This window comes from Cervus elaphus, chromosome 28 (genome assembly GCF_910594005.1).
Source record: "Cervus elaphus chromosome 28, mCerEla1.1, whole genome shotgun sequence".
NCBI lineage: Eukaryota > Metazoa > Chordata > Mammalia > Artiodactyla > Cervidae > Cervus > Cervus elaphus.
In genome coordinates this window covers 34,886,533-34,910,436 of record NC_057842.1, presented here as the reverse complement: position 1 = coordinate 34,910,436, position 23,904 = coordinate 34,886,533, and the positions used below count along the sequence as shown (strand labels likewise).

The following is a 23,904-nucleotide window of genomic DNA, read 5'->3' as shown; positions in this document are numbered from 1 at the left end:
TTCACCTCACATGCTGTCTCCCTGAAGGGCCTGCCTTGATCATCCTCACCCCAGTCTTATCCTTCTATTTTCCTGGTTTAGTTTCTCATCACACCTGTTGCTATTTAACATCTTGTTGTACTTGTATTACCATATACTCTCCTAGAGTATAAACTCTGTAAGGCTAGAAAGAATATTAGGCAGTTGTTTTTGTTTGAGGCAACATAAACGGGCTCTGAGCAGATTAGTGTTGTTCGGTCACTAAGTCATGTCCAGCTCTTTGCGACAGTATGCCAGGCTTCCCTGTCCTTCACCATCTGGATTTGCTTGAACTCATGTCCATTAGGTCGGTGATGCCATCCAACCATCTCATCCTCTGTCATCTCCTTCACCTCCTGCCTCCAATCTTCCCCAGCACCAGGGTCTTTTCCAGTGAGTCATCTCTTCATATCAGGTGAGCAGATTAAGGAGGAAGAAATTCATTGGGAAGGTTCTAATTCTCTGAGGTAGAATTTTAAAATAGCATTTTTGCTCCTGGTATGACCTTTGTAAACAAAACCTGACTTACAATCACTGGGAAGAATTTTTTTTTTAAACGAGAAATACTGTTTTCAAAAATATTCAACCCCTTCACAGATATATAGGAAAGTGAATGAGTGACTTTGGACTATGGATCCATGATCATTTATCCAAGTCTGGACAAAAAGACAACAGCCTTCAGGAAAGTGGTTAAAATTTCTGGGTGAAAATATGAAGTTAGACAACAATGATGATGAACACTGTCTCTTAGAGAAATGATCCGGCTAGAACATTAACTCAAAAAAACAAAAGGAAAATAAAAAACTATTTATCTTGGTCCTGGTGGCAATGAACTCAAATATTTGTTTAATAAAACATGAACTAACCTTTGATATTGTAGGGGGATAAAAACTTTTCCTTGACTCCCTTGGGTCCCTGGCTGAGTCTGAAAGTTAAATTGCTGAAGACATGGTAACAAGAGAAAAGAATACAACTTTATTTAACATAAGTTTTACGTGACATGGGAGACTTCCTCAAGAAATGAAGAATTAAATAAATGGTTAAACCTGAGTGTTTTCAGGATAGATTAGGCCAATAGTGGACAGTTGTAGAGAATTATGGTAGGACAAAGGAGGTATGAGCTACATGTAATAAGCTGGGCAAACTTACTAAGTCCTATTTATTTGGACTTTTTTCTCTCCATCTTAGAGATGAGCATATTCCTGTCCCGAGGGTGTGAGGAGGGCATGTCTCACAGGAGGGAGAAGCCCAGGGGGAGGTCAGACAGACTCTCCTGCTTCCTGACTTTATCTCTTACACCTTCAGCTTAAAATACTCAATATATCAATGTGCCATGTTCTGGGGTAGCAAGTTCTGAACTCTGTCAATATCAAATTTGCAACTTAGTTTTGAATTTAAAAAATGTAAAAATTTACTGAAATAACTAAGGTTTTTCTTGAACATAGTATGAAATATCCTTATTGAATAGCTCTTTCCAGATTCTCTTGACACTCAGCACAGTATACCTTCTGGAAACAACAATGTCTGAAACACGCATGTTCTTTCAAGACCAGTCATTACAGTTCTGCCATAGACAGTTTGATATCCAATAGGCTGGGATTGAATCTTTTCTCTCAGTGACAAAGTCTGAAGAAAAAAAGCTCAGAGATACAAGATTTTCTAGTTATAGGAACTGAATTTGACTACCTTTTAGCAGTATGGAGGAAAAGTAGTTGAGGGTTTGTCAGCTGGACTTTTCATTATGAAATAAACACACCCTCCTATTGAAAAACAAGGTTTTGAAAAAAAATTAATAAAAATTCTAAAAAGTGAATTTTAAAAAGCATTTTCATTACTTTTGTGATTCCTCAGTGTTAGCCCCAGAGACTCTGACTTCATGTCAGGAAACAATGATCTTCCAGAAGGAAAAGAAAAGTAACAAGTCTCAAGTGAACCAGTGCCTGCGTGCGTGCTGAGTGACCTCAGTCGTGTCCAAGTCTTTGCAACAATATGAACAATAGCCCGCCAGGCTTCTCTGTCCATGGGATTCTCCAGGCAAGAACACTGGAGTGGGTTGCCATGCCCTCCTCCAGGGGATCTTCCTAACCCAGGGATCCAACCCCCATCTCTTACATCTCCAGCATAGGCAGGCTGGTACTTTACGCTAGTGCCACCTGGGAAGACCCATGTGAACCAGGAATGCGTGGAAATAAATAACGGACAAAACTTTCAAAATTTCTAATGTCCTTCATAATTTCCCCACATTCTGATGTTAGAGTCTTTCAGGAACTTTCAAAATTAGATTATCAAAGTGATGCCTTACTGTCATCTAACATACAGGTTCTGAACAGCTCAGAAGGAGTGAAATTCACAGAACATGCTAAACACTTCATGTTAGTCAATGATTCCAGGCTTTTCCTCCCCAAATATTTTTCCAGAGAGCCTCACAAGTGGCCAAGTTGGCTGAAGTTAGTTTTGATTCCTCTCCCTCCTTCAAGCCACCCCTGACAGTTTCTAGAGACCAGGGAAATGCAGGCGGCCCACAGTCAAGAGCTGACGATAATTTATTTCCACATCCTCTTCTGCCTCCTGAAAGAATAACTTAAGGAACACTTGATATTGCATAGTAAGACATCAGATATTGCAATTCCCTCTGGGAAAAAAATGAATGTGGGTGCACATTACAGTCCATCTCATTCTTTAAGAGTTAGTTTCAATATTAGAAAAAATATGACCCAGGAATTGAGGAGAAGGAAAGCCAGTATCATTATCATGCTGAAAAGTCAAAAAGAAACTGGGCTTATAAACCATGTGAAACGAAATAATAGTGGAAGGTTGGAATTAAATTCTAAAGTGCCTGAGATAACCAAATTAATTTCTTCCCATACATAAACATGGAGAACCTCTAAAAGAAACAGTCATAGAAATCAGGGCTAGAGAGAAATTTTCAAGGCTGTGAATAAGAGCAGAAATGAGTATCTTTAGAAAAACAGGGACATGAGGAGCTTTCCTTTCTATGCTGCGTTGCAGGAAGTTGAGCATGAAAAACCTCTGTTGGGAATGAAGACAGGATGAGCTATGCTGCTGCCAGCGCTTTGCCTCCCTGACCCTTCCACGCAGCAGGGACTGCAGGGAGAGGCAGAAGAATAGCCTCTGGGAGCTGCCCTTGAATCCAAGCAACCAATGAGTCTTAGCCTGGAGATCAGCTTAGGCACCAACAGACACTGCTCAGTGTTGACTTGGAGGCCTAGGTCTAGGGGACGAACTGGTGCTGCGGTGGGTTAAATAGTGGTCTCTCCAAACGATGTGTGTGCACTGTCAGTTCAGTTACATCTGACTGTTTGTGACCCTATGGACCATAGCCTGCCAGGCTTCTCTGTCCATGGGATTCTCCAGGCAAGAATACTGGAGTGGGTTGCCATCCCCTCCTCCAGGGGATCTTCCCAATCCACGGATAGAACTTGTTCTTGTCTCTTACATCTCTTGCATTGGCAGGTGGGTTCTTTACCACTAGCACCACTGGGAAGCCCTCTGAAAGATACAGCCAACCAGAACCTGGGAATGTGATAATTAAAGATCTTGAGAGAAAGTCATCTTGGATTACCTGGGGAGGCCCTTAATACAGTGACAAATGTCCTTATAAGAGACAGAAGAGGAGAAGACAGAGAGACAAACAGAGGAGAAGACTATGGGAAAGGGGAGCCATCAACTGCAGATATGTAGCCTGGGTCATATTTGTCAATATGGCAGGAAAGTTCCTAGAAGTAAAGGTCTAAATTCATATTTGGGAGGGTTGCTCTTCCAGTGTCACAAATTACAGCCAATATCTGCATGTTATAATTTGTAGGGGAGAAAAAATATCTTTTTTCTCTATGCTTCTAAGTTTTCTGCAGGGACCCCTATTACAAAAGACAGATTAACAAGAGAAAAACAGACAAATTTATCAAAGTTTTACATGACATGGGAATCTTTATAAGAAAATGGAGACCCAAAAAATGGTTCAACCAGAGTGGTTCTATGCTGGGTTTGCTGAAGAGTGGAGGGCAGCTCTCGCAGGAGGGTTTTATGACCCACTTCAGAAGAAGATCAGAAAGTCTTTCCTGCACCTGCTATTCCTCAAATTCCTCCAACTTGAAATACTCAGTACACCGAGGTGCCATATTTTGGGGGTAGCATGTCCTAAACACGATCAGATTCTTGGGATATTTGCTCTCCAGGCCAGGATTTTTCACTCAGTTACTAAGCACAAACTGACCACAATCTTCTCCAGGATGAGTTTCTGCCCCCTAGAGGTGTTCAAGGACCACTGTCAATGTGGATCCTAATTTTGATTGTTTGTTTTGCCTTTATCAACTCTGTGGATGTGACTCTCTCAAGTTAAATCCAGAGTAGAAGGTATCTAATTTCTTAAAGGTCCATAAATTAAAAATCTATTGGCTAACCAAGTGTTCTATTTCAAATACTTCTTGCCCTATTACAAGGTTAGATTTCTTTGGCCTGTGTGTTATGGATAGGTATGTCAGGCATGGTTGGCTGACCTCTGTATTGCTTTCTGGAGACACAAGCTTTTCTTTAGCTTTCAGTTCCATGGGTGTTAGTTCTAGAAGGTCTTGTAGGTCTTCCTCATCCATTCAACTTCAGCTTCTTCAGCATTACTGGTCGGGGCATAGACTTAGATTACTGTAATATTGAATGGCTTGCCTTGGAAATGAACAGAGGTCATTCTGTCGTTTTTGAGATTGAAATCCAAGTACTGCATTTTGGACTCTTTTGTTTACTATGAGGGCTACTCCATTTCTTCTAAGGGATTCTTCCCCACAGGAGTAAATATAATGGTCATCTGAGTTAAATTCACCCAATCCAGTCCATTTTAGTTCGATGATTCCTAAAATGTCAGTGTTCACTCTTGTTTGGCATCTCCTGTTTGACCACTTCCAATTTGCCTTGATTCGTGGACCTAATATTCCAGGCTCCTCTGCAATATTGCTCTGTATTTACAGCTGTAAATACAGCTGTATATAACTTTATAAATAAAGTCTGTATTACAGACTTTACTTCCGTCACCAGTCACATCCACAGCTGAGTGGTGTTGTTGCTTTGGCTCCATCTCTTCATTCTTTCTTGAGTTAGTTCTCCACTGATCTCCAGTAGTATATTGGGCACCTACTGACATGGGGATTTCATCTTTCAGTGTCCTATCTTTTTGTCTGTTCATACTGTTCATGGAGTTCTCAAGGCAAGAATACTGAAGTGGTTTGCCATTTCCTTCTCCAGTGGGTCCATTTTGTCAGAACTCTCTGCCATGACCCGTCCATCTTGGGTGGCCCTACATGGCATGGCTCATGACAAGGCTGTGGTCCATGGGATCAGTTTGGTTAGTTTTCTGTGACTGTGGTTTTCATTCTGTCTGCCCTCAGATGGATAAGGATAAGAGGCTTATGGAAGCTTCCTGATGGGAGAGACTGATTGGGGGGGGGGGGGGGGGGAGACTGGATCTTATTCTGATGGGCGGGGCCATGCTCAGTAAATCTTTAATCCAATTTTTTGTTGATGGACAGGACTGTGTTCCTTCCCTGTTGTTTGACCTGAGGCCAAACTGTGGTTGAGGTAATGAAGATAATGGAGACCTCCTTCAAAAGGCCCCAGGCATACACTGTCACACTCAGGGGTCCCGACCCTGCACCAGGCCACCGTTGACCCACACTTCCACCAGAGACTCCTGGACACTCAAGAGCAAGTCTGGATCAGTCTCTTGTGGGGTCACTGCTCCTTTCTCCTGGGTCCTGGTGCACATAAGACTCTGTCTGTGCCCTCCAAGAGTCTGTTTCCCCAGTCCTGTGCAAGTATGGTGGCTCTGTGGTGGGGTTAGTGGCGACCTCCTCCAAGAGGGCTTATGCCATACTCAGGTCTGCCGCACTCAGAGCCCCTGCCCCTGTGGCAGGCCACTGCTGACCTGAACCTCCACAGGAGACACTCAAACACAGTTCTGCCTGTCTCTGTGGCCTTTTCATTATAAGGGACTGGAATGAAAAACTAGAAAGTAAAGAGATACCTGGAGTAACAGGCAAATTTGGCCTTGAAGTACAAAACGAAGCAGGTCAAAGGCTAACTGAGTTTTGCCAAGTGAATGCACTGGTCATAGCAAACACCCTCTTCCAACAACACAGGAGACGATTCTACACAAGGACATCACCAAATGGTCAAAACCAAAATTTGATTGTTTATATTCTTTACAGCCAAAGATGGAGAAGCTCTATACAGTCAGCAAAACAAGACCAGGAACTAACTGGGGCTCAGATCATGAACTCCTTATTGCCAAATTCAGACTCAAATTGAAGAAAGTAGGGAAAACCACTAGACCATTGAGGTATGACTTAAATCAAATCCCTTAGAATTATACAGTGGGAGTGACAAATAGATTTAAGGGATTAGACCTAACAAACAGAGTGCCTGAAGAACTATGCGCAGAGGTTCATGGCACTGTACAAGAGGCAGTGATTAAGACCATCCCCAAGAAAAAGAAATGCAAAAAAATAAACAGTTGCCTGAGGAGGCCTTACAAATAGCTGAGCAAAGAAGAGAAGCTAAATGCAAAGGAGAAAAGGAAAGATATACCCATTTGAATGCAGAGTTCTAAAGAATAGCAAGGAGAGATAAGAAAGTCTTCCTCAGTGATCAATGCAAAGAAATAGAGGAAAACAACAGAATGGGAAAGATTAGAGATCTCTTCAAGAAAATTAGAGATACCAAGGGAATATTTCATGCAAAGATGGGCACAATAAAGGACAGAAATGCTATGGACCTAACAGAAGCAAATGATATTAAGAAGAGGTGGCAAGAATATACAAAAAAACTATACCAAAAAGATCTTCATAACCCAGAAAACCATGATGGTGTGATCACACACCTAGAGCCAGACATCCTGGAATGTGAAGTCAAGTGGGCCTTAGGAAGCATCACTACAAACAAAGCTAGTGGAGGTGATGGAATTCCAGTTGAGCTATTTCAAATCCTGAAAGATGATGCTATGATAGTGCTGCACTCAATATGCCAGCAAATTTGGAAAACTCAGCAGTGGCCACAGGACTGGAAAAGGTCAGTTTTCATTTCAATTCCAAAGAAAGGCAATGTCAAAGAATGTTCAAACTATGGCACAATTGCAGTCATCTCACACGCTAGTAAAGTAATGCTTAAAGTTCTCCAAGCCAGGCTTCAGCAGTACATGAACTGTGAGCTTCCAGATGTTCAAGCTGGTTTTAGGAAAGGCAGAAGAACCAGAGACAAAATTGCCAACATCCATTGGGTGATCAAAGTAATAAGAGAGTTTCAGAAAAATATCAACTTTTGCTTTATTGACTACGCCAAAGCCTTTGACTATGTGGATCACAATAAACTGTGGAAAGTTCTGAAAGAGATGAGAATACCAGGCCACCTTACCTGCCTCCTGAGAAATCTGTATGCAGGTCAAGAAGTAACAGTTAGAACTGGACATGGAACAACAGACTGGTTCCAAATTGGGAAAGGAGTACGGAAAGGCTGTATATTGTCACCCCACTTATTTAACTTACATGCAGAGTACATCATGCAAAATGTCAGGCTGGATGCAGCACAAGCTGGAATCAAGATTGCTGGGAGAAATATCAATAACCTCAGATATGTAGATGACACCACCCTTATGGCAGAAAGCGAAGAGGAACTAAAGAGCCTCTTGATGAAAGTGAAAGAGGAGAGTGAAAAAGTTGGCTTAAAGCTCAACATTCAGAAAACTAAGATCATGGCATCTGTTCCCATCACTTCATGGCAAATAGATGGGGAAACAATGGAAACGGCGAGAAACTTTATTTTCTTAGGCTCCAAAATCACTGCAGGTGGTGACTGCAGCCATGAAATTAAAAGACACTTGCTCCTTGGGAGAAAAGCTATGACCAACCTAGTTCAGTTCAGTTCAGTTGCTCAGTCGTGTCTGACTCTTCACGACCCCATGAACTGCAGCATGCCAGGCCTCCTTGTCCATCACCAACTCCCGGAGTCCACCCAAACCCACATCATCGAGTCAATGATGCCATCCAGCCTTCTCATCCTCTGTCGTCTCCTTTTCCTCCTGCCCTCAATCTTTCCCAGCATGAGGGTCTTTTCAAATGAGTCAGCTCTTCGCATCAGGTGGCCAAAGTATTGGAGTTTCAGCTTCAACATCAGTCCTTCCAATGAACACCCAGGACTGATCTCCTTTAGGATGGACTAGTTGGATCTCCTTGCAGTCCAAGGGACTCTCAAGAGTCTTCTCCAACACCACAGTTCAAAAACATCAATTCTTTGGCACTCAGCCTTCTTTATAGTCCAACTCACACATCCATACATGACCAGTGGAAGAACCATAGACTTCACTAGATGGACCTTTGTTGGCAAAATAATGTCTCTGCTTTTTAATATGCTGTCTAGGTTGGTCATAACTTTCCTTCTGAGGAGTAAGCATCTTTTAATTTCATGGCTGCAATCACCATCTGCAGTGATTTTAGAGCCCAGAAAAATAAAGTCAGCCACTGTTTCCACTGTTTCCCCATGTATCTGCCATGAAGTGATGGGACTGGATGCCATGATCTTAGTTTTCTGAATGTTGAGCTTTAAGCCAACTCTCCCACTCTCCTCTTTCACTTTCATCAAGAGTCTTTTTAGTTCTTCTTCACTTTCTGCCATAAGAGTGGTGTCATCTGCATATCTGACAGCATATTAAAAAGCAGAGGAATCACTTTGCTGAGAAAGGTCCACCTCATCAAAGCTATGGTTTTTCCAGTAATCATGTATAGATGTGAGAGTTGGACCATAAAGTAAGCTGAGTGCTGAAGAATTGATGCTTTTGAACTGTGGTGTTGGAGAAGACTCTTGGGAGTCTCTTGGACTGCAAGGAGATCAACCCAGGCAATCCTAAAGGAAATCAGTCCTGAATATTCATTGGAAGGACTGATGCTAAAGCTGACACTCCAATACTTTGGCCACCTGATGGGAAGAACTGACTCATTGGAAAAGCCCCTGATGCTGGGAAAGATTGAAGGCAGGAGGAGCAGGAGACGACATAGGATGAGATTGTTGGATGCATCACTGACTTGATGGATATGAATTTGAGTAAGCTCCGGGAGTTGGTGATGGTCAGGGAAGCCTGGTGTGCTGCAGTCCATGGGGTCGCAAAGAGTCAGACATGACGGAGTGACTGAACTGAACTGACTGAGGACTTAAACCATGATAGCACTTCTATTGAGACTCAAGATGAGAAGAAATAGATTGATCCATTGAGCTAAAAAACCATGTGATTTGGTTCTCCTCCTTTTAGTTTATGTTTAATACCACTTTGGGAATAGCACATCACACCACTAGATCTTCCCACCTACATATTCAGAACCCAGCAGTCTCTTAGATATAGGTGATGGGGTTTCCTCACCACAAACCAGAGTAACCTTAAATAATACTTCCCTACTTTTCTCGTGTCATAGGCACATGGACTGTGATCACATTTGCAAGGCACCGGGCATAAAGAGAAGTGGTTGTTGAAGTACAAGCATTCAACCGGGGATGTGCCCAGGTGCCCCAGCTGTCTGAGACCACCTTAAGACAATGCATACCAACACCTCAGTCCACCATAGACTCACTAAAATCCATCCCTCTATTAGGCCAGGTCAGTAGAAGGTGAAGTTGCTCAGTCATATCCGCCTCTCTGCGACCCCATGGACTTGTAGCCTACAAGGATCCTCCATCCATGGATTTTCCAGGCAAGAGTACTGGAGTGGGTTGCCATTTCCTTCTCCAGGGGATCTTCCCAACCCAGGGATTGAACCCAGGTCTCCCGCATTGCAGGCAGATGCTTTACCATCTGAGCCACCAGGTAAGTCCAGGTCAGTAGAGAGTCAGACAAAGAAACCACGCTATTTTTTTTTTTAACTGAACTCACAATTTGGGCAATGCCGTTAGTCTGCATTGAAGATTATTAATAAGTCTATAGTGATTCACTGCTGTGTAGACGGTACCGATGGATGTGGTTCATTATACCACACACATCCTCTCCATCACAACCCACGGGAGATCTTTCCTCTGATCTCGGTAACAAGAAACACTGTGTGCTTTTGAGCACCTGTTTATGTTTGGATGTCCCAGGCAGGATACAGTGAATCTTGTAGTGGATCAAATTCCTCTGCTAAACTGGCTCTGGGGGTTTAGAATAAACTTTGAAGTCTATATCTCACATGTTTATAGGACTCTCAGGCATGCATCTTCTGAACTAATCTAACACGTGGCTTCATCTCACTTTCCTACCCTTATGTTCCCCCAATAGATTTTCATTTACTTCACCCTGTTATATTGTATGTAGTTTCATAATTCATTTGAGACCATTTTAGGAACAGAGTGGGAATGGAAGGAAGAGAGAGAGAGAGGAAAGGAAGGAAGGTAGGAAGGCAGACAGACTGACTCAAAATTCTAGACCAATTTACATCTTGTTTATTTGTTCAGTTAAGTCAGCCCTACAAGATAAGCTCTCCATGGTGTGAACTATAACTTACTTTGATTCACTCAAACTTATGGCTCCCAATAAATAAGTAATTGTGGATAAAACTACTATCACAACAATGTGACTATACCTAATACTACTGAATTGTGTACTTGAAAATGGTTAAAATGATAAATTTTATGTTGGTGTATTGTGTATATTTTTCCACAATAAAAAAATTTGTAAAGCTATCCTTTAAGATTAAAAAAAATTCTATAGCTCTACTGAAACTTAATCTTCTATTTACCTTTGTGATATACCTCTCAGCCAGCCGGAGCCTAGAACATTAAAATGGAAATATCTGGGACTTCCCTGGTGGTTCAGGGGTTGGGAGTCCGCCTGGCAGTGCAGGCACGTGGGTTTGATTCCAGATCCAGGAGGATTCCATATGCTTCAGGGCAGCTGCACAAGGGCACCACAATTACTGAAGCCCACAATCTCTAGAGACCATGCTCCACAACCAGAGAAGCCACTGCAATGAGAAGCACATGCATGGCAGCTGAAGAAAGCCTGCACTCAGCAATGAAGATCCAGGAGAGCCATAAATCAATAAATAATTTATTAAAATGCAAGTATCTGTGATTGCTATATGGTTCTTCAATAGAATCCCCTGAAGATACAAGTAGACTTCACACTTTGGCAAATGGTTATGAGTGCGAATTAGGATTCCTGAAGTTTCTGGGAGTAAGCTACTCATCTTCTATGGCCACTGAAATCCCTACCATTCCTTTGGGTTAAGCCCATACTGAAAGTCAGATATCTTCTGCTAAAAGAGAAATATTTTCTGCCTACATAATTTTTTAAAGCTATCTAGCCAAGAGTATGACTCTGGGGAAGGGAACTGCAAGACAGGTGAGTTGGGGCTGAGCTGAAGTTAAGAGAAATGGAGATAGTATGTCAAACAGGGTACATTCCAGAGCATGGCAAGCTTGTGAGGCCTGGTGAGAGGAAGAGTCCGCACACCATCATGGAAAGCAGCAAGGTATTGAGAGGTTAAAAGGCAGGAAGGCCAGGGGTCTCCAAATGGAGGAAATAAGCTGCAAGTGTCAGATATTTTTTATCTCTCTCTTAAGCGGCAGGAGGAAAGAAGCTACTAGTGTTATATTTTTTCCCCTTCTCTGTACAAATTTAGAAAGAGGTTTCTCTTAAAGTTCTACGTTGCCATAAAGACACCTAGTTCCACCTGAACTTAACTTTTCTCAAACCTTGAGCTAACCAACATGTTTTTCTTATGGAAATGTTTGTCTTAAGCTATGTTAATGAACTATGTATTTACCCTAGACGTTGTCTTTCTTCAGGCCAGAATACTGGAGTGGGTAGCCATTCCCTTCTCCAGGGGATCTTCCCAACCCATCAATTGAACTCAGGTCTCCCACATTGCAGGCAGATTCTTTACCAGCTGAGCCACAAAGGAAGCCCAAGAATACTGGAGTGGGTAACCCATCCCTTCTCCAGGGGATCTTCCAGACCCTAGACAGCATATTAAAAAGCAGAGACATTATTTTGCCAACAAAGATTCATCTAGTCAAGGTTATGGTTTTTCCAGTAGTCATGTATGGATGTGAGAGTTGGACTATAAAGAAAGCTGAGCGCTAAAGAATGGATGCTTTTGAACTGTGGTGCTGGAGAAGACTCTTGAGAGTCCCTTGGACTGCAAGGAGACCCAACCAGTCCATCCTAAAGCAGGTCAGTCCTGGGTGTTCATTGGAAGGACTGATGTTAAAATTGAAACTCCAATACTTTGGCCACCCAATGGGAAGAGTTGACTTATTTGAAAAAATCCTGATCCTGGGAAAGATTGAGGGCAGGAGGAGAAGGGGACAACAGAGGATGAGATGGGTGGATGGCATCACCAACTCAATGGACATGGGTTTGGGTAAACCCTGGGAGTTGGTGATGGACAGGGAGGCCTGGTATGCTGCAGTCCATGGGGTCACAAAGAGTCAGAAATGATTGAGCGATTGAACTGAACTGAAATGTCTTTCTTCAAGTTCGTTCCACCATAGACTCAGAACTGACTTGACAAACCTGTTTGTTTACTCACACATTGCTCTCCTAATCTATGTTAATGAAACTTTATTACCTATCTGGAAACCTGCCTTTCTTCAAGATTCATATCAATCCTTTTATGGCCAGGGATGACTCTCCTGGTGCCATATGTTATCTCAAAATGCATGTTGTGGGTGAGGGGCCTGGTGCCATTCACTGAATTTTGAGACATTTACTTTCTCTAATTAGCAGACTACTAGTAGCTATATAATATCCTGCTAAAGACTAGCAGGGGGGCACTTTTTCTGCCCCCTTCTGATGTCTATGTCAGAAGCTTTCTCTATCTCTTTTATACTTTAATAAAACTTGATTACACAAAATCTCTGATTGATTAAACCTCATCACTGGCCCCAGATTGAATTCTTCTCCTCCAGAGGCCAAGAATCCCACCTTCTTTCGTGTTTCAGTATGGTCAGGGCAATAATTGTGTGACCCTGGTGGAAAGGGACACTTCAAAAGGGAGGAGGAGAGGTGCAGAAATTCTGGAAGGTTTTTATCATAAAGACAGAGCTGCTTTCTGCTCAGAGTAGCCTAGAATTGTAGGATTTAGAGCAAGAAGGAATCTCAAATATCAAGTAATGCCACACCTTTCTCTCATAATTGTAAAAGCAGAGATGCATCAAGGGGCAGTTGGCTGCATAACCAAGAGAAAATTCAGACCACAAACCAGTGCCACCTCCACTGTAGTCTTCCAACTCGTTCATATTGAATAGGCGATTTTTATTTCCTAATTTCTGCCCAATTATTTGATTCTAGCAGCTGGGACACCAATGATTTCTCTGAGTAATAGATTGCTTAATGGTTGTAAAAGCTTATGATGATAGCAGGGAATTCGCCTTGCAAATGACAGCAGGTGAAAATCCTACACTGACTCGAGAATAACGTGCTAATCTTTCCCCAACGAAGGTAGATGATTTGTTTACATCTTAGAAAATACTTGGCAGCCTTTGCTGCCATTTTGCCAAGAAAAATCTCCTTCCAACACTATTTCCACTTGGGCATTCATCATCCCAACCCCACAGGCTAAAAATATCAAGGCATCATGGCAGGGAGTTGAGAAGGGAAGGAGGGCAAGCCTTCCTTGCTGTGGATGCCACCTTCTCACGAGTGCAGCTCTGTCTTGAGGTGTCCAAAAGTGGTTTAAGCCATTTTGCCAAACAACTCCTTCTCCCAGCTGCCATGACCACTCATTGATCCTTCCTCTCATTGATGCTTCCCTCTCATTGATCCTCTTCTGTGTTTTCTCCTTTTCTACCTCCTGAAAGCCCTCTATGTTTTTTTTTTATAACTGTCTGGTTCATTACCACTTGACAGAGCTATCCTTCCTTTTCTTTCTGTTTCCATGTTTCGGAAACACCTTAAATGTTTATCAGTGAATCATGCACACTCCATCTTTATTTAAAGGTGATTCACCATCTTTGCAGAATCTGAAAACCACATCCCAGGTAATCAGAAACATGAGTGCATTAGTGAGTGTCTCCACCCTAACTTCCTCCAAAGAACCAAGGTTGCAGGTGGGTAATAGCATTATACTCACATGGGCTTCCCAGGTGGTGCTAGTGCTAAAGAACCAGTTTGCCAATGCAGGAGATGTTAAGAGTTGCAGGTTTGACCCCTGGGTCAGGAAGATCCCCTGGAGGAGGGCATGGCAACCCACTCCAGTATTATTGTCTGGATAATCCCATGGACAAAAGAGCTTGGCAGGCTACGGTCCATAGGGTTGCAAAGAGTTGGACACAACTGAAGTGACTTAGCACGCACACACGCACAATTCTATAAACTTCTTCAGTTACAGATGTTTACATGGCACTTACTATGTTCCAGGCAATATCTTCAATGTTTTTGAATTTTTAACTCATTTAATCCTCATAACAACCCTACAAGGTAGATAGTATCTTCGTCCCCATTTTTCAGGAGAAATGTTAGATAACTTACTGGTAAACTTGGCTAGTAAAACCTACACACTTTGGTCCCAAAATCCATTCTGGTACCCTCTACTATCTCCACACCCACACAGACTGGGTGAAAATGATGCCTCTTCTTGCCCAGCAACACCAGCTCTGACCACGTTTTTCACATTAGACTCCATTGCCTTTGGGGCAATGAGATGGGAAACAGAGATGGAAAGGAAGTCTGCAGATGGGCTACTCTCTGTGTAGGTTGAATGGCTGCTACCAGGCCCATTCTGAGGGGGTTCAATGGTGCTTTCCTCCTTCTATCCAAGGGTTCAATGGCCCCTCTTTTTTTGCTTTCTCGTGGGCCTATTTGTAGCCATTTTCAGCACCAGTCCCCTGAGGCTCTGAGTTCGACCGTGCTGTGCTCAGCCATATCCAACTCTGTGACCCCGTGGACTAGTTTGCCAGGCTCCTCTGTCCATGGGATTCTTCAACAAGAATACTGGAGTGGACTGCAATTTCCTTCTCCAGGAGATCTTCCCGACCCAGGGATCATACCCATGTCTCCTGCATCGCCTGCATTGCAAGTGGATTCTTTACCACTGCACAACCTGGGAATTACTGATACACGTATTCCCTCTTTTTTTTGGATTTCTTTCCTGTTTAAGGGAAAAGAGCATTGATTAGAGTTCCCTGAGCTATACAGTATGTTCTCATTAGTCATCTATTTTATGCACAGTAGTTTATGTGTGTGTGTGTGTGTGTGTGTGTGAGTCCCAATCTCCCAATTCATCCCACCCTCTTCTGCTCCTGGTGTCCATATGCTTGTTCTCTATGTCTGTGTCTCTATTTCTGCTTTGCAAATAAGTTTATCTGTACCATTTTTCTAGATTCCACATATCTGCATTAACACATGGTATTTGTTTCTCTTTCTGACCCACTTCACTCTTGTATGACAGTCTCTAGGTACATCCATGCCTCTGCAAATGACACAGTCTCATTCCTTTTTTATGGCTGAGTTATATTTCACCATATATATGTACCACATCTTTATCCATTCCTCTGTTGATGGATGCTTAGGTTGCTTCCATGTCCTGGTTGTTATAAATACCACTGCAATGAACACTGGGGTGCATGGTGGTGGAAATGTAAATTGATACAGCCACTGTGGAGAACAGTATGGAGATTCCTTACAAAACTAAAAATACAACTACCATATGACCCAGCAATCCCACTCCTGGGCATATGCCTGGAGAAAACCATAGTTCTACAAGATACAAGGCAGGAAATTTTCATCTCTACTGTACAGACAGGGAAAAAGAGATACCCAAGACCCCATGACTTGTCGGAGCTCTTACGGCCAGTGAATGGAGGAGCGGCAGTCCACGGCCACCAGGCATTGCCACTGGTCTACTGTGGGAGTCACACAGCCCCCCACACCTGACCTGTCCCACGGTGTCTGCCCCTGTGTCCCAGGACTGAGAAGAATGCACCAGCTCCTCCCCTAGATTCACAATTCCCACTGGCTGCCTGCTGTGAGACACCCACTGCAAGAGTAACACAGGTAAGTGGAATCTGGACAGTGGCCTCAGATATATTGAAAATGCACTTCTCCCCTTTTCTGTGTCATTGGCAATACTCAGTGCCTTGAAGCACCATGACAAAAAGATCCAGGAAGTAGTGTTCCCAGTTAGCTCAGTTCAGTCACTCAAGTTTTGTCGAATTCCTTGCGACCCCATGGACTGCAGCATGCCAGGCTTCCCTGTCCATCACCAACTCCCAGAGCCTACTCAAAATCTTGTCCATTGAGTCTGTGATGCCATCCAACCATCTCATCCTCTGTCATCCCCTTTTCCTCCTGCCTTCAATTTTTCTTAGCATCAGGGTGTTTTCCAATGAGCCAGTTCTTCACATTAGGTGGCCAAACAATTGGAGTTTCAACTTCAGCATCAGTCCTTCCAATGAATATTCAGGACTGATTTCCTTTACGATGGACCATTTTGATCTCCTTGCAATCCAAGGGACTCTTTTTTTTTTTTTTTTTTTTAATTTTTTTATTAGTTGGAGGCTAATTACTTCACAACATTTCAGTGGGTTTTGTCATACATTGATATGAATCAGCCATAGATTTACACTTATTCCCCATCCCGATCCCCCCTCCCATCTCCCTCTCCACCCGATTCCTCTGGGTCTTCCCAGTGCACCAGGCCGGAGCACTTGTCTCATGCATCCCACCTGGGCTGGTGATCTGTTTCACCATAGATAGTATACATGCTGTTCCTTTGAAACATCCCACCCTCACCTTCTCCCACAGAGTTCAAAAGTCTGTTCTGTATTTCTGTGTCTCTTTTTCTGTTTTGCATATAGGGTTATCGTTACCATCTTTCTAAATTTCATATATATGTGTTAGTATGCTGTAATGTTCTTTATCTTTCTGGCTTACTTCACTCTGTATAAGGGGCTCCAGTTTCATCCATCTCATTAGGACTGGTTCAAATGAATTCTTTTTGACGGCTGAGTAAAATTCCATGGTGTATATGTACCACAGCTTCCTTATCCATTCATCTGCTGATGGGCATCTAGGTTGCTTCCATGTCCTGGCTATTATAAACAGTGCTGCGATGAACATTGGGGTGCATGTGTCTCTTTCAGATCTGGTTTCCTCAGTGTGTATGCCCAGAAGTGGTATTGCTGGGTCATATGGCAGTTCTATTTCCAGTTTTTTAAGGAATCTCCACACTGTTTTCCATAGTGGCTGTACTAGTTTGCATTCCCACCAACAGTGTAAGAGGGTTCCCTTTTCTCCACACCCTCTCCAGCATTTATTGCTTGTAGACTTTTGGATAGCAGCCATCCTGACTGGCGTGTAATGGTACCTCATTGTGGTTTTGATTTGCATTTCTCTGATAATGAGTGATGTTGAGCATCTTTTCATGTGTTTGTTAGCCATCTGTATGTCTTCTTTGGAGAAATGTCTGTTTAGTTCTTTGGCCCACTTTTTGATTGGGTCATTTATTTTTCTGGAATTGAGCTGCAGGATTTGCTTGTATATTTTTGAGATTAATCCTTTGTCTGTTTCTTCATTTGCTATTATTTTCTCCCAATCTGACGGCTGTCTTTTCACCTTACTTATAGTTTCTTTTGTAGTGCAAAAGCTTTTAAGTTTCATTAGATCCCATTTGTTTAGTTTTGCTTTTATTTCCAATATTCTGGGAGGTGGGTCATAGAGGATCTTGCTGTGATTTATGTCGGAGAGTGTTTTGCCTATGTTCTCCTCTAGGAGTTTTATAGTTTCTGGTCTTACATTTAGATCTTTAATCCATTTTGAGTTTATTTTTGTGTATGGTGTTAGAAAGTGTTCTAGTTTCATTCTTTTGCAAGTGGTTGACCAGTTTTCCCAGCACCACTTGTTAAAGAGGTTGTCTTTTTTCCATTGTATATCCTTGCCTCCTTTGTCAAAGATAAGGTGTCCATAGGTTCGTGGATTTATCTCTGGGCTTTCTATTCTGTTCCATTGGTCTATATTTCTGTCTTTGTGCCAGTACCACACTGTCTTGATGACTGTGGCTTTGTAGTAGAGTCTGAAGTCAGGCAGGTTGATTCCTCCAGTTCCATTCTTCTTTTTCAAGATTACTTTGGCTATTCGAGGTTTTTTGTATTTCCATACAAATTGTGAAATTCTTTGGTCTAGTTCTGTGAAAAATACCGTTGAGAGTCTAATCCAATACCACAGTTCAAAACCATCAATTCTTCAGCCTTCAGCTTACTTTATGTTCCAACTCTCACGTCTGTATATGAATACTGGAAAAACCATAGCTTTGACAAGACAGACCTTTGTCAGCAAAGTGATGTCTCTGCTTTTTAATATGCTGTCTAGGTTGGTCATACCTTTTTTTCCAAGGAGCAAGAGTCTTTTCATTTCATGGCTGCAGTCACCATCTGCAGTGATTTTGGAGCCCCAAAGAATAAAGTCTGTCACTGTTTCCATTGTTTCCCCATCTATTTGCCATGAAGTGATGGGAACAGATGGCATGATCTTAGTTTTCTGAATGTTGAGCTTTAAGCCAACTTTTTCATTCTCCTCTTTCACTTTCATCAAGAGGCTCTTTATTCTGCCAAAAGGGTAGCATCACCTGCATATCTGAGGTTATTGATATTTCTCCCAGCAATCTTGATTCCAGCTTGAGCTTCATCCAGCCTGGCATTTTGCATGATGTACTCTACTTATAAGTTAAATAAGCAGGGTGACAATATATAGCCTTGACGTACTCCTTTTCCTATTTGGAACCAGTCTGTTGTTCCATGTCCAGTTCTAACTGTTGCTTCCTGACCTGCATACAGGCTTCTCAAGAGGCAGGTAAGGTGGCCTGGTATTCCCATCTCTTTAAGAATTTTCCACAGTTTGTTGTGATCCACACAGTCAAAGGCTTAGCATAGTCAATAAAGTAGAAGTAGATGTTTTTCTGGAACTCTCTTGCTTTTCCGATGATCCAACGAATGTTGCTTGGCAATTTGATCTCTAGTTCCTCTGCCTTTTCTAAATCCAGCTTGAATAACTGGAAGTTTTTACTCATGTGCTGTTGAAACCTGGCTGGGAGAATTTTGAGCATTACTTTACTAGCATGTGAGATGAGTGCAATTATGTGATAGTTTGAACATTCTTTGACATTGCCTTTCCTTGGGATTGGAATGAAAACTGACTTTTTTCCCGTCCTGTGGCCACTGTTCGGTGTCCCCAGAGGCTGTCCAAAATCCAGTCCTCACTTTTGAAGTTATATGTTCTTGCTTCTCTCTCCCTCTCTCTCTTCTTTTTCCGTCTTGTGACTCTATTTTCCTTTCCTTAATAAATCTAAATGTCAGAAACACATTTTCTTCTTTAGGGAATGTTAACTACAGTAGTCATTTTAAAAATCTATTATCTTACTCTGTCACTATTTAGGCAATAAAACTTATAAATAAATTTTATGGGGATAATGTCAGTTGAATATTACACAGCCAATTCAATTAACCTAATATTGAATTTAGCAGGGGAAATGGGCCTTCAAGGAGCTGGGGAAAGAGAGATTAGAAAGAGCTTCAAGGAAGATTAGATTAGCTAGATTCACAGACTCTGACTGCTAGCTCACAGATCTGGATATGCTTTGGCAAGAAAATGAAAGTATCAGGCCAATTTCACATTTGTTGGTATTATTTTACTCTTAGGCAGAATATCTAAATTGTACTCATTCCTTGACAGAGAAAGAGAAAAAGGAAATCTTATTTGTACCCCTGAAACTTCCTTCACTGAAATAGGACATTAAGAAGAGAATTGATAATGGTGGGAAAAATTTTCTGGACCTGAAACTTATCTATTATCACCCCACTACCTCCCGTCAGTTGAGAATGTTAGGACAATGTGTGATCCCAAAATGTCTATGTTAAGATGAACTCTTATGAGGCAGACAAAACACTATGTCAGAGATACTTCACTTACATTGTTCTTGTCTCCTGCTTCTTCACAGAACAGTGAGGAGTTTTCTGAAAGTACTAACTTAGGGTTTCAACACCATGACAAAAAGAGAAACACTAAATAGATGGTCATCTTGAATCAAAAATTGAGTTTATCCAGTTCAAGATAATTCAGATATATACAATTTTCGCATAACCATAGGATACAAAGTCTATTCAAATTCTCATAGACTATAAACTAGGAGCCACTGGAACATTTCCAGGGACATGAAACAAGGTGCAAAACTTTCATGATCTAAAGGTATTCCTAGTGCTTTTCAGATCTGCTATATCCGTCTACTTCTCTGTATACTCATTCTATTAATTTTTGAGAGTTTGATTTTGAAACACCAACTAAAAATCTTAATTGAGCTATTTAAAAAATAACTGTAATATCCAGTGAAACTACATGTAACAGTGACCTGTATTTTCCAAGTCGCCTATAAATGTTTTATCATTAAAAAAAAAACAGTAAAGAAAAAAGAAACTAACACTTCAAAGGACAAAAAAAAAAAAAAGTGAGTTGATAAGAATGTCCATGTGCAAGTCCATTTGAGGCCAAAAGAGAAACAAGTGCAGTAAATACACTGCCTGGTGGGAAGCCCTCGCACACAGACCATCTTAGGGGACTCTAAAAGCACTGCTCAAATGGAGAGAGGAAAGCAGGCCTGCCGAGAATGCTGCATATGGCAGCAGGAGATCGCATCTCACTATGAGAGGTGCTCCCAGGATGGACGAGGGGATCCCACCTATTACGATGGCAGATACATAAGCCAGGGCAGTACCACAGCCCGAGGTTGTTTAGGAAAAGCCTAAAGCACACCTCCACATCTTTCCCCTCACTGAACCAATTTCATCAGTGAGAGCCCCTAAAGCACTATTTGGCTTTTGCTTTTGGTAATTTTTTCATTGTAGCAAAATATACTTAAGATTTGCTATTTTAACCATTTTAAGTGCATAATTCCATGGCATTAAGTTATATTCACAATGTTGGGCAGCCATCACCACTCTCAATTTCCAGAATTAATTCCAAAATTGATGATTTTTCCACCATCCCAAACAGAAACTTTGTACCTGATAAAGAATAACTCCCCCTTCCCCCAGCCCCCTAGCCTCCCAGCCCCTTGTAACTTCCGTTTTACTTAATTTATATGAATTTGCCTAGTGTAAGTATCTCATATAAGTGAACCCATACAATATGGGTCCTTATGTGTCTGGACTATTTCATGTGCATAATGTTTTCCAAGTTTATCCAAGGTGCAGCTTGTTTCAGAATTTCATTCCTTTTTAAGGCTGAACAACATCCCAGTATGGATGGATCTACCACATTTCGTTTGTGCAGTTTGTCTGCCAATGGACATTTGGGTTGTCTCCATCTTTTGGCTGTTATGAATAGCGCAAAGATTGGTTTAATCACTGAAGCATTTTAAGCAAAATGGAAATCTGATCAGATTTCTATTTTAGGAAAATCATCCCACATATCTATCAGTCAAGTTCCAGCCAGAAAACAAATTATATCAGTTATTTTAATAGAGTTTAATGTAAAGAGTTATTAGCTAGATAAATGAAAAGGCAAGAAGAGACTAGTACATTATCACAGGAGTGGGAACTATAGAAGGCAGCTGCTACCCCTAGGGGTTGGGGATACAGGAAGAAGAAGTTGCTAAGATGCAGAAGAAGCCCCTTGAAGCTGAATCTCAGACCCTTGAAGAGACAGTGCCACTTAGCTGGTATTGGCATCTCTGAGCTTTGGCGGGGGGTGGGGGAGCTGTGGTATTTGGACCCCCAAACATTGAGGAAGAGTGCTGCTCAGCTAGTGTCAGTGTCTCTGTGCTCAGAGAAAACCCAAGTGACTAGGACCCCACCTTCTGAGGGGGCATTGCTTGGCTGGTGCTGGTATAAGTGGACGTGATGAGAGTAATTCTGTGAGTACTGTAAAGACTGCAAGCTGAATTCAAACGCTGCTGCAGGAATGAACTGGCACAGCTGGGTGAAGAAGCAAGGTGGGCGAATCACACCAACAAAAACAGGAAGCTGCCCTTCTCCCGCCTCCAATCTTACAGGCTTCTCCTAGGGCCCCTGTTGCCGGAGCCTGGCAAGGATCCACCTAGCAGAGCAGAAATGTGGTTCACGGAGCCCCTGCCCACTGTTGCTGAACAGAGTATAAGTGGGTTTGAAGCCAAGAGATGATAACAATATTAGAATAGTCCTATTGCAACGAAGGAAGAAATTGGAGGCAGCAAGCCTGGCATCAGGAATAAAGGGCGTGTTGGGCATATTCCCAGTGGTAGAAGATCCTTGGGGGTGACTGGCCCAGTTTGACGTCCCTACATTGGGAATGGTCCTCCACGACCACGTCTGTATTACGTAACACCATCCATGGACCGTAGCTGACGTATCAAGGGTGATCAAGTAACCCAAGCTGAACTCAGATCCTCTTTCTAATGTTTGAAATTTGGAAAAGATACACCTAAATCCTGGGGTTCATTCAAGCTGAGTTGAGTAAGTGGGTCTGCGTACACTTCCTGCTGTGGTCACCAGAGCTCATTCGGCCCTTCCCTTCCCGAGTTCTTGGTTGTGCAATTCCAGCCCTGATCCCATGAGATAGCCCAGAAACCATCCAATAAATTCTCCCTTTTCTTTAAGCTAGCCAGAGCCCTTTCTGTTGCTTCGTGTTTTCTCTAACCTCCCAGAGTTTACATTCCTGGGGAGTTGAAGAAATGTAACCAACATCAACAATGAGGGTTGCTAAGCATTCTGAGAGGGAGGGAGAGGGAGCAGAGGGTGTGAGCCAGAGCGGGGGGCACCTAAGCTCATGGGGGTGGGGTGAACGTGAGGGAGAAGCAGGAATGGAGTGGGTGGTGTGGCTGAATATTCCAGATGCAAGAGTCAGCTTGAAACCCCACAGGTTAAAAAAAAAAAAAGTGTGACACATTTGAGTGAATGAAAGCAGCTCAGAATGGCTCAAGTAAAAAAGTAGGTGGAGTGTCATACGAAAGGCAAGAAGGTTAGCACTCCCATTGACAAGGATGGAAGAAGCCCTTAGATCCGACAACTCGCGTTTGGTCAAAGCATTGCCACCTATTTTTGTGGCATCTAACCATTGTTTTTAAATGAAAACAGAAATATACATACAGAGAACAGGTTAGTGGTTACCAGAGGGGTTCCACTGTATGGTCACACATGGAAACTTAAGATTTTCGTGGTAAGCAAGCTGGTCCCATCACTTCATGGCAAACAGATGGGGAAACAGTGACAGACTTTATTTTTTGGGGCCCCAAAATCACTGCAGATGGTGACTGCAGCCATGAAATTAAAAGACGCTTGCTCCTTGAAAGAAAAGCTATGACCAACCTAGACAGCATATTAAAAAGCAGAGACATTACTTTGCCAACAAAGGTCTAGTCAAAGCTATGGTTTTTCCAGTAGACATGTATGGATGTAAGAGTTGGACTGTAAAGAAAGCTGAGCTCTGAAAAATTGATGCTTCTGAACTGTGGTGTTGGAGAGGACTCTTGAGAGTCCCTTGGACTACAAGGAGATCCAACCAGTCCACCCTAAAGGAAATCAGTCCTGAATATTCACTGGAAGGACTGATGCTGAAGCTGAAACTCCAAAATTGGCCACCTGATCTAAAGAACTGATTCATTTGGAAAGATCCTGATGCTGGGAAAGATTGAAGGTGGGTGGAGAAGGGGACGACAGAGGATGAGATGGTTGGATGGCATCACCAACTCAATGGACATGAGTTTGAGTAAACTCCAGGACGTGGTGATGGACAGGGAGGCCTGGTGTGCTGCAGTCCATGGGGTCACAAAGAGTCAGACACTGCTGAGTGACTGAACTGAACCAAAGGTGTAATGTATACAGAAGTAGAAGTAGAATGTATACATGAATCTCATATACTGTTATAAACCAATTAAAAATGAATTAAAAAGAAAA

General features: G+C 42.3%; 1 non-coding gene across 1 annotated transcript; it reads left to right on the top strand.

The window, feature by feature from the left end:
- Nucleotides 1-22,947: 22,947 nt before the first annotated feature.
- On the top strand, nt 22,948-23,074 carry LOC122685634. Its single transcript, XR_006338490.1, has one exon. It is a non-coding gene; the product is annotated as a U6atac minor spliceosomal RNA (small nuclear RNA).
- Nucleotides 23,075-23,904: the final 830 nt, after the last annotated feature.